The sequence below is a fragment of the Marmota flaviventris genome, chromosome Y (assembly GCF_047511675.1).
Source record: "Marmota flaviventris isolate mMarFla1 chromosome Y, mMarFla1.hap1, whole genome shotgun sequence".
NCBI classification, from domain to species: domain Eukaryota; kingdom Metazoa; phylum Chordata; class Mammalia; order Rodentia; family Sciuridae; genus Marmota; species Marmota flaviventris.
Window position 1 is genome coordinate 6,421,778 of NC_092519.1, and position 15,362 is coordinate 6,437,139.

Sequence of the window (15,362 nt, forward strand, 5' to 3'; positions counted from 1 at the left end):
TGATAAACAATATTCTATGTATGACTATGGATTTACTTGAGATTTAATGAAAAAGAGAAAATGAAACTGTTTTAATGGAAAATCTTTGCAATTACTTTCCAAAATAGCTTCTTAAATTGCTCTGTTTTCAGAATATTTTTGGCAAAGCAATATATTATGGTAACTACAATAGTAGTTCTAAAAATCCTTAAAATCTTTTACTTTTTCTACCATTTAAAATTAATATTAAGTTAATGCTGGCATCATTCCAAACAAACCATCTTTAAATAGATTTGCTTTATATATTCCTTCTTATATGCTTATTTCATTAAAATGCCATGTTAATGGGCTTGCAGCTGGTTTTATATTGGAACTGCTGTAACAAGAGCTCTGTAGTCATTCCCAGAGCCATTGTATTACAGTATTTATAGAAGAAAGTAACTTCATGAATTATTTTTTTCCTGCATATTCAGTCTCTCTCTCCTTGTCCTGGCATCCTATTCTTCTCAGCTTATAAACATATTCAGGTTCTACCATTTAAAGAAAACCCTTCTAAACTCCATTTCTTCCTCCACTTACTGCTGCATCCCTTTCGTTGACTCATAGTCCAATTGTTCCAAAAGTATTCTTCTGTATGTCCATCATAAATAAGGGAGCATAAGATGGGTTATAAGATCCAAGATTTCAACCTGGACTGAAGACTGAAGAGCTCAGAGCGGGAGTAGGTAAGAGAGTCAGATTAGCCACTGATGAGTTCTGGGCCTCAGCTTATAAATGTCTGGGTACAAAAATATGAAAATGTGTTCAACATTATTAGACATTAGCAAAATAGAAATGGTAACTGCAGTGAAATACTCCTACACATCTAGTAGAATGTCTATGATTATAAACAAATCCAGCAATATGGAATACTGGAGAAAATGTAGAGCAATCGAAACTTTTATGCTTTGCTGTGGTAATGTAAAATGGTTCAGCAGCTTTGGAAATATAGGAAATTTTATATAAACCTTAAGCATGGTTACTATAGGGTAAGCAATTCCCATCATACACAAGAAATATGAAACCTAATGTATATATAAGACTTGAACATAAGTTTTCATACCAATTGTATTCACAAAACGTAATAATTTGAATGATTAAAATAGCCATTAACATGGGAATGCATGGTTTTTAAAATACAGTTCTATCTAGCAAAAAGAAGGAGTAAATCACTGAGGCATACAAATCATGGAAAAATATCAGAAATGATTTATTAAGACAAGAAAACCACAGAAAAGTGAAGGTGTATTATTTCTATGTATGAATTTTTAGAATGTTCAAAGGTAAGTTACATTAGACTTTACATCAGATTTTAGAGGGAGGATAAAAATAGAATAGACTGAAGAGGCATGACAAAATGTTGGAGGTGATGGGAATATTCTGTATTTTGACTGGAATAGGGGTTTGGAATGTTTACATATTTGTCAGAGTTCATAAAACTATGCTAAAAATCCATGGATATTATTGTATGTAAGTTACATATACCAAGTAATATAAAAACTTAATAAAACAAAGCAAACATAAAACTAAATACAACCACCTAGAGAAAGGATTTTAATTCCATACAGGAGACTGTGATATCAATATGAGATAGAAATCTGCCTTTTTATGAGTATAAAAAAGTACTTGTCCTTATTATTTTTCATAGATCTTTTAGTAAAGCAGTTGTCAAATAAAACCTTTCCACTCTGGGTTGTTGATTTTATGGTAACAACCAGAAGGTGGATGATTTTAATCATTTGACAACATATTAGGATGAAAGCAAAAAGTAATGGATATCTGCATGTCTTCAAATGTGCACTGTACACCAAAAAAGCAGGTTGAATGCATGCCTTGATAAGTACCTGGTGTATCTTTGTCCACCAAATTTCTTTTGGATCTCCTTAAATAGTTAAAAAATCTAGGCAGAGACACTGCCATCTGCTATGGCCCACAGCACAGGCAGCCCAGAGTAAATGCCAAGAGTTTTATTGGGATCTTTTTTCTCAATTTGTTACTGCATCTGCTCCCATTCATGGCACTAGATGTCAGCTGATGCAGACAGATAGAGGAAAGTGATTGAAACATATAGATTTCAAATGGCAAAGTGGGAGGCTATCTGAAAGCATTTTATTTCTTTGTATTTGTTTCCTGAAGTCTAATGAACACAGAAGGCAGTAAGGATTGACAAGCAGGAATACTCCAGTGTGAGCTGCCAGAGAGTGCTTACTGCTCTGACTGTTTTATTAGTACCAAGTGGCAGGAGCCCAGAGAGAGAATGCCCATCTTCACAACAAGTTGGAATATAATTATCAATGTACTGTCTGCTACTATATATTTTTAGTACATTTTTGTATTCTGTTTGGGTACTCATCCTCATGTGATCAGAATTCACTCAGGAGTTATTTTATTCATTGTCTCCTGATTTGATGGATGGACATTCACTGTTCTTCAAACTCTGCAATTCAGTTATTACCATTCACATCAGACTCAGAGACATCCAATAAAGAAGGATTATGTGTAGTCTCCAGAGCATAATGAGACAAGAATATGTAAGAGTCATGCTACAGATGATATAATTGTATATATAAGAGATATTAGAAATGATGTAAAACTGAAGCATTTGGAAAGATAAAAAAGATGACCACAGAAGAGGTAGGCATACAGTGGATACATTAATTTTTAAAAAATATTTTCAGTTGTAGATGGACTCAGTGCCATTATTTTATTTGCTTTTATGTGGTGCTGAGGATAAAACCCAGTGCCTCATACATTCTAGGCTAAGGACTCTACCACTGAGCCACAACCCCAGCCCCAGTGGCCACATTCTTAATGATTCAAAGTGCTATGTTCTGAATTTCATGTTCAAATTCTCTGGGAACATTTTGCATGTGTTTCCAATATTTAATTCAAATTTTACACAAATATACTTGTTTTAAGAGGAGAATATATTAGATATTTTTCATATAATCCTGTGAAACTCAGAGAGCTGCGGTGATAAATATGCCAACCATAATTCTTTTATTTTTTTAATCATAAACACTTCAAAAAATTCTTTATATATATATATATATATATATATATATATATATATATATATACATTTTCTTCTAGTAGGCACAGGGTCTCTGATCTAATGCCTAGGTCCTTGATCTACCTTGAGTTGAGTTTTGTGCAGGGTGAGAGGGAGGGGTTTGGTTTCATTTTGCTGCATATGGATTTCCAATTCTCCCAGCACCACTTGTTGAAGAGGCTGTCTTTTCTCCAATGTATGTTTTTGGTGCCTTTGTCTAGTATGAGATAACTAATGTGGGTATGTATCTATGTCTTCTATTCCTTTGGTCTTCATGCCTGCTTTTGTGCCACTACCATGCTGTTTTTGTTACTATAGCTCTGAAGTATAATTTATTGTCTGGTATTGTGATGCCTCCTGAAATTCTTTTCTAAGGAAGAATCATTTTCTTGATGATTTACAAATAATGCATTGTTGCATGAATGATACAAACAAACTCATAGTATAAATAGTGATGTCAGGGGCTGTGGTTGTGGCTCAGTGGTAGAGCGCTTGCCTAGTATGTGTGAGGCCCTGGGTTTGATCCTCAGCACCACATAAAAATAAATACAAATAAAGGTACAATATATTTGTGTCCAACTACATCTAAAGAATAAATATAAAATGAATAAATAAATAAGTAGTGATGTCAGAACAATAGTCACCCTGTTTTCTTCTCAGCTCAAAGAGGGAGAGAATCAAATCTCTATTATGTTTTATATTAATATGAAGTATATGACTATTGGTTCAACTCCTACATTATACTGGCTATTTATGTTCATACAATGTAAGAAAAAATCTACCCCTAGTAACGACTAAATCTTTAATCTATCTAAATTTATTTCTTAGGAAGTTAGATGTACTAATGAATGACCCACTACAAATTGATCTCCATTTCTGAAAAACACCTGTGCTGCATCTGAGAGTTGTTCTTATTAGTAAATGGGAAACTGGTGCATTTTGTGTCATTAGTATCCTAGGAATCACCATAGAAACAGTGATAGATGGTTAAAAGTAAAAAGTTCCAGGGAAGATCTTGTCAACATATGAAATCCATCAACAAGAAAGTCTAACTTAGATGAAAATGGAGAGATGTTAGTGTCTGGGTTACAAAGGAATTATGAAATATGATTCACATCATTAACTTATCCTGTGAAATTATACCTTATTTTATTTATAAGCTTACTATTGGTTAGAAGATAAACACTTTGAAGTAAGCGAGAAACATATTCTTTTTCATGATTTTTTTTTTCCATAGTGGTCTTCCATACTTGCATAGGTAAGTGGATGAAGCCATTACTACCTCCACTTTATAAAATAAAAATACAAATAACAAAAATTTTAGTGACTTTTCAAGACAATTTATTAATTTTCACCCTGATTTTGTACAGATATATTTAACAAAAATAAAATTAGATATAAATAAGCTATCACAGAAGTGGTATTCAAAATAGAGAAAAGCAAACATGTTAAGAAAATGACATAAAATATGAGGTTAAAATTTTAGTTAAAATTTCTAAACATACAACTGCTATGGGTAGGACCCATCTTTGACTTTATGCTTTCTAGAATCCACTGCATAAAGGAGAACTTGGTGATTTATTAAAAAACACACACACAGTGTCCATAAATACACAGGATTATATGAAAAATGTATTGTATTCTGGGAATAGAATACAATACACTAACCAACTATTGTAATTCATCTGCTTTGCAATTTATCACATGGGCAGCCCCTTGTGTAACATTATATCGAGAGGCAGATATTCTCTCTGCCATGCGGCAGGCATGTGTATGTTATAATCCTACCAGGCACATCACAGAAAAACTAAGAATACTTAGAACAAAAGATCAGTCTTTAGTCCCCTAGCTCTTTCTTTCTGAAGCAGAGTGCCCAAGAAAGCTACATAACCATAACTATTCACATCTGGGCAACCCTCAATATCATATGTCCTCCAAACAGCAAAAAGAAACATTTTGAAATTGTGAGAAAGTTTTCTTATAACATGAGTTTTGTGCATGTTATCTTCTAAATTAATTAGTTTAATTTTCATAAGCTTGTAGATTTCTGGAAACTAGTAAGTCTAATTTTGAATGACTGAGGTAATTAAATAAAATCAATATTATTTATTGATTATATTTGTCCTATCACATATTCTATTAATTATCTTATCCTACCACATATTCTACTAATTATGAAACTATTTAGAGGTTGGTATCCAGGAGTATACTGTTCAGAGAACATATGAGCAATGTTTTTAACCATGTAGTTTTTAGCTCAGAGTAGTGAAGCTTTAGAAATGCTAGTTAGGGAAGAGTATGGAAATATTTTCTGATTATATTTTCTCTGTTTTGGTCAAATTTATCATGCAAAAAACACTCAAAATACATTCAGTTTCTACTTAATAATTTTGACATTATGAGACAACTGTTGATGAATTAAGGTATTAGAGGTGGGTCAAGATGGCAGCTGAATAAGAAACTCCAGCCCACAAATACACCAGTTTAGACATCTGTTCATTATCTGAGCTAATTTCACAAGAACTGAGGATACCAGATAAGGAATTGTATTGTCTGTTGTTAGTATAATAAGAAAAGATACATTGTAGAAGGTGGGAAGGAAACACTTTCTGGTTTCACTATTTTCTCAATTTCAAGCAGTCTGGAACCTCTCTACTCCACTTGGGACAGGGGCAGGGAATTAAATCTAGGCCTTGTAATCGTAACTCAGTACCAGGCCAACCATGATAAGATCTAGTGCTGGGAAAAGCCCCACCACACCTCCTATCAAGCCAATATAGACATACTGAACCACTGGAACCACATTAGCCAGGCAGCAAGGATGTTGGGAACAGATTACAAAACCTAGGATAGGACATTGCATTGGAGGACAGACCCAGGCCTGCCATGAGACTCTATACCAGGCAGAAACCAAGGCTTCAATATCCACATCAGAGCTTACAATGAAACTACTAAACCTGCAGTGGCATTAGTTGGATATCTATGCCAGTACAAAAGACTCAGATCTTGACTTGCATCATTATCAGGCTTAGAGTAGCTAGGAATACCCCATCCACTGAGATAATGTAGTTCCCTCCAGCTCTGAGTCTCAGGTGTGACCCACTTTATTGTCAGGTTGGTGGCCAAGGGAGTGTCTCCACTACCCATTGCTCAATCTCAGACAGCACAGTTATCTCCAGGCCAGTGCTCATAGATGGAACCTCTTGACCAGCCCTGGCACCAGGCAGAGTAATTTGCACCCTAATGAGATAGACTTGTGTTTAAGTCTGCATCATCTTCAGTTGTAGTTGTCCAGATGCATCCTCAGAAATACTCAAGTCCTAGAACCTATGAGACTCAGGCAAAACCCAATTTAGTGTCAAACTTTGTGGTTAAGGAACTGCCTTCACCAATATGACCCCAACCTTGGTCACCATAACATGTGGAAGTATTCCATTTCCTGAGAGTAGGTAGTTTGGACATGGCTTTGCCTTGGAAATAAGTACCAGGCTGGTTAAATGGTTAATAAGCCTAACACTAGGTAATGGCCCCCATCCCATGGCCAATGGTGCATGTGGAACTTCTGAGATAGCCCCAGAACCAAGAAGAGAAAATGAAGCCCTAGTCTATTGGACTTCTAGTCCCAAGTGTATTACCTTTGGCTGGTTAAAGTGCTCTCAGGCCATGTGTTCACTTGATCAGTAGGCAAACCATATAGCATTGTGACCTTGGTCCTATCATAGTTTTGTGCCGATCTCAATGGTCTTTGGGCTTAGGGTTTGACAGAGCTTTGGGGGCATTGATAGCCACAGACAGGTATAAGAACCGGAGACTAATCTGTCCTTGGTGATTCCGACAGTGACTGACTCTGGGCATAGTTTGATTGACAGGCACATTTAAAGAGATGCAAGAAGCTCTGGTGTGCTAGTGTATAGTACTATGACTATCAACAAGTACATGAAAAAATGCTCACCATCTCTAGCAGTCAGAGAAATGCAAATCAAAACCACCCTAAGATACCATCTCACTCCAGTAAGATTGGCAGCCATTAGGAAGTCAAACAACAACAAGTGCTGGCGAGGATGTGGGGAAAAGTGTACACTTGTACATTGCTGGCGGGACTGCAAATTGGTGCAGCCAATTTGGAAAGCAGTATGGAGATTTCTTGGAAAGCTGGGAATGGAGCCACCATTTGACCCAGCTATTCCCCTTCTCAGTCTATTCCTTTAAAGACCTAAAAAGAGCATGCTACAGGGACACTGCTACATCGATGTTCATAGCAGCTCAATTCACAATAGCTAGACTGTGGAACCAACCTAGATGCCCTTCAATGGATGAATGGATAAAAAAAATGTGGCATTTATACACAATGGAGTGTTACTCTGCATTAAAAAATGACAAAATCATAGAATTTACAGGGAAATGGATGGCATTAGAGCAGATTATGCTAAGTGAAGCTAGCCAATCCCTAAAAAACAAATGCCAAATGTCTTCTTTGATATAAGGAGAGTAACTAAGAACAGAGTAGGGACGAAGAGCATGAGAAGAAGATTAACATTAAACAGGGATGAGAGGTGGGAGGGAAAGGGAGAGAGAAGGGAAAATGCATGGAAATGGAAGGAGACCCTCAGAGTTATACAAAAGTACATACAAGAGGAAGTGAGGGGAAGGGGAAAAATAATACAAGGGGGACAAACGAATGCCAGTAGAGGGGGCAGAGAGAGAAGAGGGGAGGGGAGGGGAGGGGAGGGGGGATAGTAGAGGATAGGAAAGGCAGCAGAATACAACAGACACTAGTATGGCAATATGTAAATCAATGGATGTGTAACTGATGTGATTCTGCAATCTGTATATGGGGTAAAAATGGGAGTTCATAACCCACTTGAATCAAATTGTGAAATATGATATATCAAGAACTATGTAATGTTTTGAACAGCCAACAATAAAAAATTAAAAAAAAAAAACAATAGTGGACAGGAAATTTCAAAAATCTAGAAGGAAGAATTTTGAAAGTGTTTACCATATAAAATTATAGAAATAAGTTTCTTGAAGAAATACACATGTTTAGTCTTATTTAAACTTTATACATGTATACACAATTTAAAATGGCTAATTACCCCGTTAATATGTGCTATTTTGTGATTTTTGTATCAGTTAAAATAAGTAAAACACACATGCAAATATATGCAGATATACAAGTTTTAAGAGGAGAGAGAAATCAAGGTATAATCTGGAATAAACAAAGAATAGAAATGGATAAGTCAGCTAATAGCCTATGCAAGAAGGTGTTCCAATGAATAATATTGTATCATTTTTTCAAAGATGCAAACAATTTAAGCTACCAAATGTCTATTTTCCTGACAACAAATTCTAAGGACATATGGGGGATTCTTATCTGTAACTTCAGTTTTTTAGTAAATATAGTTTCAGTAAATACAGCAACATTTTTCAAAAGGATGCCTCTTAAGCAGATTCTCAAATATAAATAAATAAACCTGAGGGTCACATTAAATAAAATTTCAGTAGAGCTCAGAATACCTGGAGTTGGAAGTCCACAAGATCCTCTAGTACTTTCTGTCTAACTTAAGCTCTTGGCTTTAATAGTATGAGTTTATTTTGGTTGTTTGAAGGGTTTAGTTTGTTGGAAGTGTTGCAGAAGGAATAAAAATCCACTGAGCAGTATAAAATAAGAGAAATTGAAGCTTTGTATTTGTCCCAATTATCTATATTTCCCCATAATATTCCCAGTTCTTTACGTTGAAGAGTCCCAGAGATTAGCGTAAGATCACTAAATTAACACTTGATAGGCCCAAGAACAATCTGGCATATATCAGATTATATAGGCATCCCTTAGAGATATTGTTAGAAAGCTAGTAATATGTTGTCTCTGTCTCTCTCTCATTTATATTTTTTGTGGCACAGGGGACGCATCCCAGGAGACTCAGGTGTGACCCACTGAGTTACATCCCCAGCCCCTTTTTCTTATTTTGACATAGGGTCTCACTATATTGCCTAGGCTGGCCTTGAACTTGCAATCCTTCTGCCTCAGTCTTCTGAGTTCTGGGATTGCAGGTATGTGGCACTATGCCAAGCCAGTTTGCAAGCTGTACATGGAGCTCACTAGTATTTTGTATTCATGGCTCACCAACTTTCAAAGAGAATCAAGTTTGCTTATATACTTGGCATTAAAGAAACTCATAAAGTTTCTAGTTTAAATGCATATTTATCCTTCTTAGACCATGAGTTTCATAAGGAAAGAGACTGTCTTGTTTATCACTATATATTCATAAAGAAGCACATGGTTTGACAATTAGAATATATTAACAAAATGATTATTTAAGGAAAGACTTACTATATCTGTTTTCCTGTTTATTAAAGGTACTTTATAATTAGGGAGAGGTGGCATTGTCCTGGCATTATCCCCATGTTTTGATTGAGTATAGACAACTCTAAATGTTTAAATAACTTATACATCCTATAATCACTTTCTCCATTAAGAAGTAGTAACAATGTCTTTTGAACACAATTCTACTTTGTCATAGCCTAATATGCACCATTGGCTCCTGTCATGCAAACACTGAACAGACATGGTGCACAAAACAGAGTATTGCAGATGCTGCAAAAATAAGACCTGATTCTTACCTCTGAAGCAAGAAAAGCAGGGGAACATATAAAATTAAAAGATAAACATTTTTAAGATATAAGATATGAAAGAAGTAACAAAATATTACAGAAGAAACATCTAACACTAACGAGAGAGGATCTGAAACTTTTGATGAAAAATTTTGGAAGGCTAACAATGATATAGAGTCTGGTGGCCCATATGGACATGGCAGGATTTTGGCCTCCATGACCTTCTCAGTCTCTTTTCCTGTCCATGAAAATGCCTTGTTACAGGACACAATGGACTTTGCAGATTTAATTAAGGCTTATTGACCTTAAAATGGGGAGATTATCCTGGATTATCTGGCTAGAACCAATATAATCAGATGAACTCTCTTTGATCTCCATTTTGTTTACTGAATCTTTTTTCTTTCTTTCTTTATTTTTTTTTTTTTTTTTTTTTTTTTTTTTTTTTTTTTGTGGGGGTTTCATTGCACCATGCTCAAAGAATATATTTTTCTAATGGAAAAAAATTTGGCTTATATGTTCCTCACAGATTTTTCTATACCATCATTTTCAACCATTTTGTGTTCTACTTTTAACTATACCTTTTAGAAACAGGATATTGTTGGGATTTTCATCTAATTTTAGAAACTTTTGTCTTTGTTTGCCTTATGTTTATATAGGAGGTTCTGATGCATGTGCTGAGACTTGAGCATCCTTATAGATACACTTTTAATATTTATTTACTTTCTTGCTTTTCCCACATGTATACTGTTTTAATTTATTATTTAAATTTTATATTGGTTGTGTCACTTCTGTTTTATGAACCCCCAGACTTTTCTGAGACTAGTACCTGGATGGAATTAGAAGGCTAAATTTTTCAAATGCAATTGAGGAAGTGCCTCCCAGTTCCAAGCTTCATTTATTCTACCGTGATAACATCTCTTCATTGGGGTGTTCCAGGGCAGCATAGGAAAATCCACCGATATAAATAGAATCATCCTCCCTAGGTTATGCCCTTGCCTTGTATCCTTTTCCTCATCAGTTTCACTGAGTCATTTATCTTTCATGCTGGAACCCAAGCACTTTCTTTATATATAGGTGAGGATGTTTCACACAGTTATTTCATGTGTCATGTATGACTCTGAGTCTGGTCAATATTGTGACTTCTCCATTGTTGTCCCTTCATTCATACTGGAAGAGGAAGCCCATAGTAGCATGACAGCTTGTTTCAAAAACTTTGGTTTTATAAAAGTAAATTCATTTGATATTTTGAAACAGATATAAACACAATGATATGTTATTCATGTTCTCCTTAGCTTAGAAAATCTAGTCATTGAAAATGATGGGAAATCTCTCTTCTCTGTGCATAGTACTATATGGATTTAACAGCACTATATTAATGATCATATTAACAATCAAACACTAGATGTTGTAATTGAGGGTTGAGTGAATTAAGAAGTTTTTTCCTATATTTATATAATAAGAAGCACACATGAAGCTCAAATATAGGTCCTTTGACTCCCCCAATTTTGTTCTCTATGCTAACTTTAAGAACATTTCTTGGAGCCACAAAAATAAAGCCACAAATAAAGTATATGTTTTTAAGTTTTATGAGTGATAGAAAACAACAGCTTAAAAAAAATAGGCTTTAAAATCCCAAAGAGAAAGCAAATATCCATCTGGAAGGAATGCTTATATTTCAATTTAGATTTCTGGTAAATTTCTATTTTTGATATAATCTCAAATTCATGGAAATTTGCAAGAATATATTAGGAACTTACTTTATTCTTCAGATTCAGCATTTTTAAAATCAAAATTCTCTAATTTATTCACAAAGAAAGATATACTCAATGGAAAAAAGGATTTATTGTAATACTTAGAGTATTACATGATTTTTTTGTGTTTGTGAATAAGGGTAAATTCTAACACTCATCCCCACACACATATACACAAATTGAAAAAATATGTACAAAGTATTTATAGTGGTTTCTACATAGTGGTATGATTATTAGTAATTTTAATTTCTTTTTTTTTTTTTTTTTTTTTTTGCTTATTTATATTTTCTAATTTTTCCTCAGTGGACATATTATTTATGTAATAAATAAAAATAGAAGTCACATTATAAAATAAAATAAAATCACATTTCTCTCTCCCCTCCTCCTCTCCTCTCCTTTAACCTTAGTGTCTTCATATCTCTAATATCAAGCCTATTTCTGCAGAGTGCAGAGCTCAAGGCCAGTATCCACTAGAAGCCAGGATTAACACAGAATGCTAAGCTTATTCACAGTAACTTTTGAACATGGAAAAGTCAGACTTTGTTCAAAAACAAAGGGAACATTTTTTCAAATATTTTTTTAGCTGTTGATGAACCTTTATTTTATTCATTTATATATTTATATGTGGTGCTGAGGATCAAACTCAGTGCCTATCCATGCTGGGCAAGTGCTCTACCACTGAGCTACAACCCCAGTTCAAAGGGAACATTTTTTGAATGACAGAATATTTATAGAGCAAAGTGCTATAGCTATATTCAAAATAAATTCTGAATAATATTCTGTCAGAAAAAATACATAGATTCAAATGCAATACTATAAGATGCACTTGGAACTTCTATCAACTGAAAATGTTTGGGGTATAAGCAAGACCATATGCATGCCAGAAAGAAACAGGTCATAACACATAAAATTGGGTAACTGATTTGCAGCAGTTTTCCATGGCTAAATATACTACTTATCATTTGAAGTTTTGAGAAGCAAGTGCATTGGTCTGAGCCAAAACACAGTCTCCATTTGCTTAGTTTTGGAAAATAACTTGGACCTTTTTTTCATAATTACATTTTCAAACAGTGGTAGCTGACACACCAAATGTACAGAATTTTGAATTTCATTCAAAATAAAGTCAAAGTTAAGGTCACATCATTGTCCTCAAAGTCAGACTTTGTTCAAGAATCAACTAGAAGAAGGATGATTAAGGAAGAAACAGAACATTTTCTTCCAAGTGTTATTGACTTTGCATTGATTGATGTTTTAGCTCTGTCCACTCTCTGGTATTGAAAAGAGGATAAGCAAAGGAATTATTTTGAGTACACTCATTTTTAATTTCAGTTCAATATTGGCTTGGAATAAAGTAAATAGTGAAATAATGGTAAAGACAAGAGGGTTAGCAGATATATTTTTAAATAGTATCAGAGGGACTTTCCGAAACAGCACAAAGGGAACACATTTTATGTGGTTGGAGTCAGTCTTCATTGAAAATATTCTTGCAATTTCTGATTTTTAAGATGATACTATGCATAGTCTTAAGATCTATTTTGGGGGGAAGATAAACTTTTTGAATAGCAATAGTGGCAGAAAAGTTGTCTTCAGCCATAATACCCTAAAAGACACAGAATATTCACATTCCTCTTTTCATGGTATACAAACACAAGCCCCTTAAAAAATGATTCACTAAAAACTATACCTGTGTTTGGCTTTAGCTGGTTTTACCCAGCTTCCCCCAAATTTTCTGTTTATATTAGACTCTCATATATATTTGGAATGAATAAATAACAAAATATATATAAAAATAAATATAACTTAATTTATGAAAATGATACAAATGTATATCAATTAATGTCTAACAAATTATAACTGTGTTGAACCTCAACATATTTTGACATACACATATGAAGATAAATGCTAATCTAATATTTGTTGAGTTGTATTAAGTTGTACTGACTATTAAACAATTGAATCCCAGGTGAACTGTTTTATGTGTGAGCGCGCACACACACACACATATATATATATTCAAATGTAGGTACCATTTTATCTGCACAGAGAAAGTGTTTGGATATTATTGGTCAGAAATGTTTTCACTCAGTTATCTTGGAAAGTAGTTGATTTTTAAATAGCATATGATAAATATATGAATATCATTATTTACAGAATTCTCCAAGAATGGACATTTGATAGGAAGTTCATTTCAAGTGGCCACATGTCCAAATTATTTTAAGACTAGAAATATCATTTTATTTTTAATCATGACAGTTTGTTTTGGAAATTAAGTTAGATATTCATTCAAGATATATAGGAGTACCTACTAGAAAAATTTGGAGAGGCTGTGAAAAGCCACCTAAAACCAAAGTGTACGCATTGAATGTTGTATTAGTTAGCATTTTGCCTCTGTGAGAAATACCTGAGAAAAACAATTTAGTAGAGGGTAGATTTATTTTGGCTTATGGTTGCAGAGTTTTCATTCCACAGTTGCCTGGCTCCAGCTCAGAGCACCATGGCAGTCGTACCTGGTGGAGAAAAGACGCTGAACTCATGGCAGCCAAGAAGTACAGTGAGAGAGAGAGAGCGGTCGGGGGAGGGGCTAGAGACAAACCTCCCAGGGCAAACTCCCAGTGATCCTCTTCCTCCAATCATTTCATAAGTTCCACCTCTGAGCATTGCTGCATTGGTGGCCAAGCCTTCAACACATAAAACTTGTTGGGCATTCCAGATCAGACCATAATAAAGGTTTAGGAGTTATGTAGTCTGAAGTAAGTAGTAAAAATAAATATGAATGGTTTAAAACTCAATATTTCACTTTTTTAAAATTAAATTTAGGATTTCCAAAACAGAATTACTTATAATACTCTTGCAAAAGTAGTTATTCTGTTTCCCAGGGCCTGGCGTTTTGACTCAGTGGTAGTGCACTTGCCTGGCATTTGTGAGGCACAGGGTTTGATTCTCAGCACTGCATATAAATAAATAAAATAAAGGTCTATAAACAACTAAAAAATGTTTCCTTACTATACATGCCAACAAGTAGTAGTACATAGATCATAATACAAAAATCTGCATGCATAACCAAACTGAAACTAATACTGTTAGTTTTGAAACTGATAATCTCACATTTTTAAAATAACTTCCTATTAATATGACTTTTGAATTTGAATTGAATCATGCATAAAGGCAATGATTTTATAAAAAGTATAGAAGATTTTATGTTGCTATTTATCTTGATGTATACACCATACCAACATAATTAGACAACAAGAGTCAGAATTTTTATGAGACAAAGGGAAACACAGAAAGTGCTCTACTGTTTTTTTAAATTATTGTGTTCTACAGCATCTCAAGAATGATTTCCAGTCTTAACTCTGCCCCCTACTACTTGTGTGACCTTGGATAAAAATGTAAATACATGCAATAATTCTGTGCTGCAGTTTTCTATCTTATAAGTTTTTTTGGGAGGACTAAATAAATGTATATGAATTACTTAGACAAGCACCACATAATAAGCACTTAATAAATATTAATGTTTTAATGGAAGGAAGGCCAAATTGTAAATACGAGAAAACCCATAGTCCAACTAAGTTTCATCATTAAAGAAGAATGAATAAAAACAAATAAGCTGGAGCTGAAATTCGAAATGTTAACAATGTAAGCAAAATAAAGGCAGCATGAGGAATGAAGTATCAAGTTGAACAACAAATTATTAGATTGATGATATAAATTGAAATTAATCCAAGCATTGGCACATCAAGACAATAATTGAAATTGCCAGTATAGGAAAATATAATTAGGAATCAAAGAGAAAACACAAAACATTGCATCAGAAATTAGGAAGGAATTAAAATTATTGATAATGATGGAGATTAGTTGATATCAATTTCCACACTTTTGTCTTTCTCGTCTGGTAAACTTAGATTCAATGTCCAGAGACCAAAACAAGT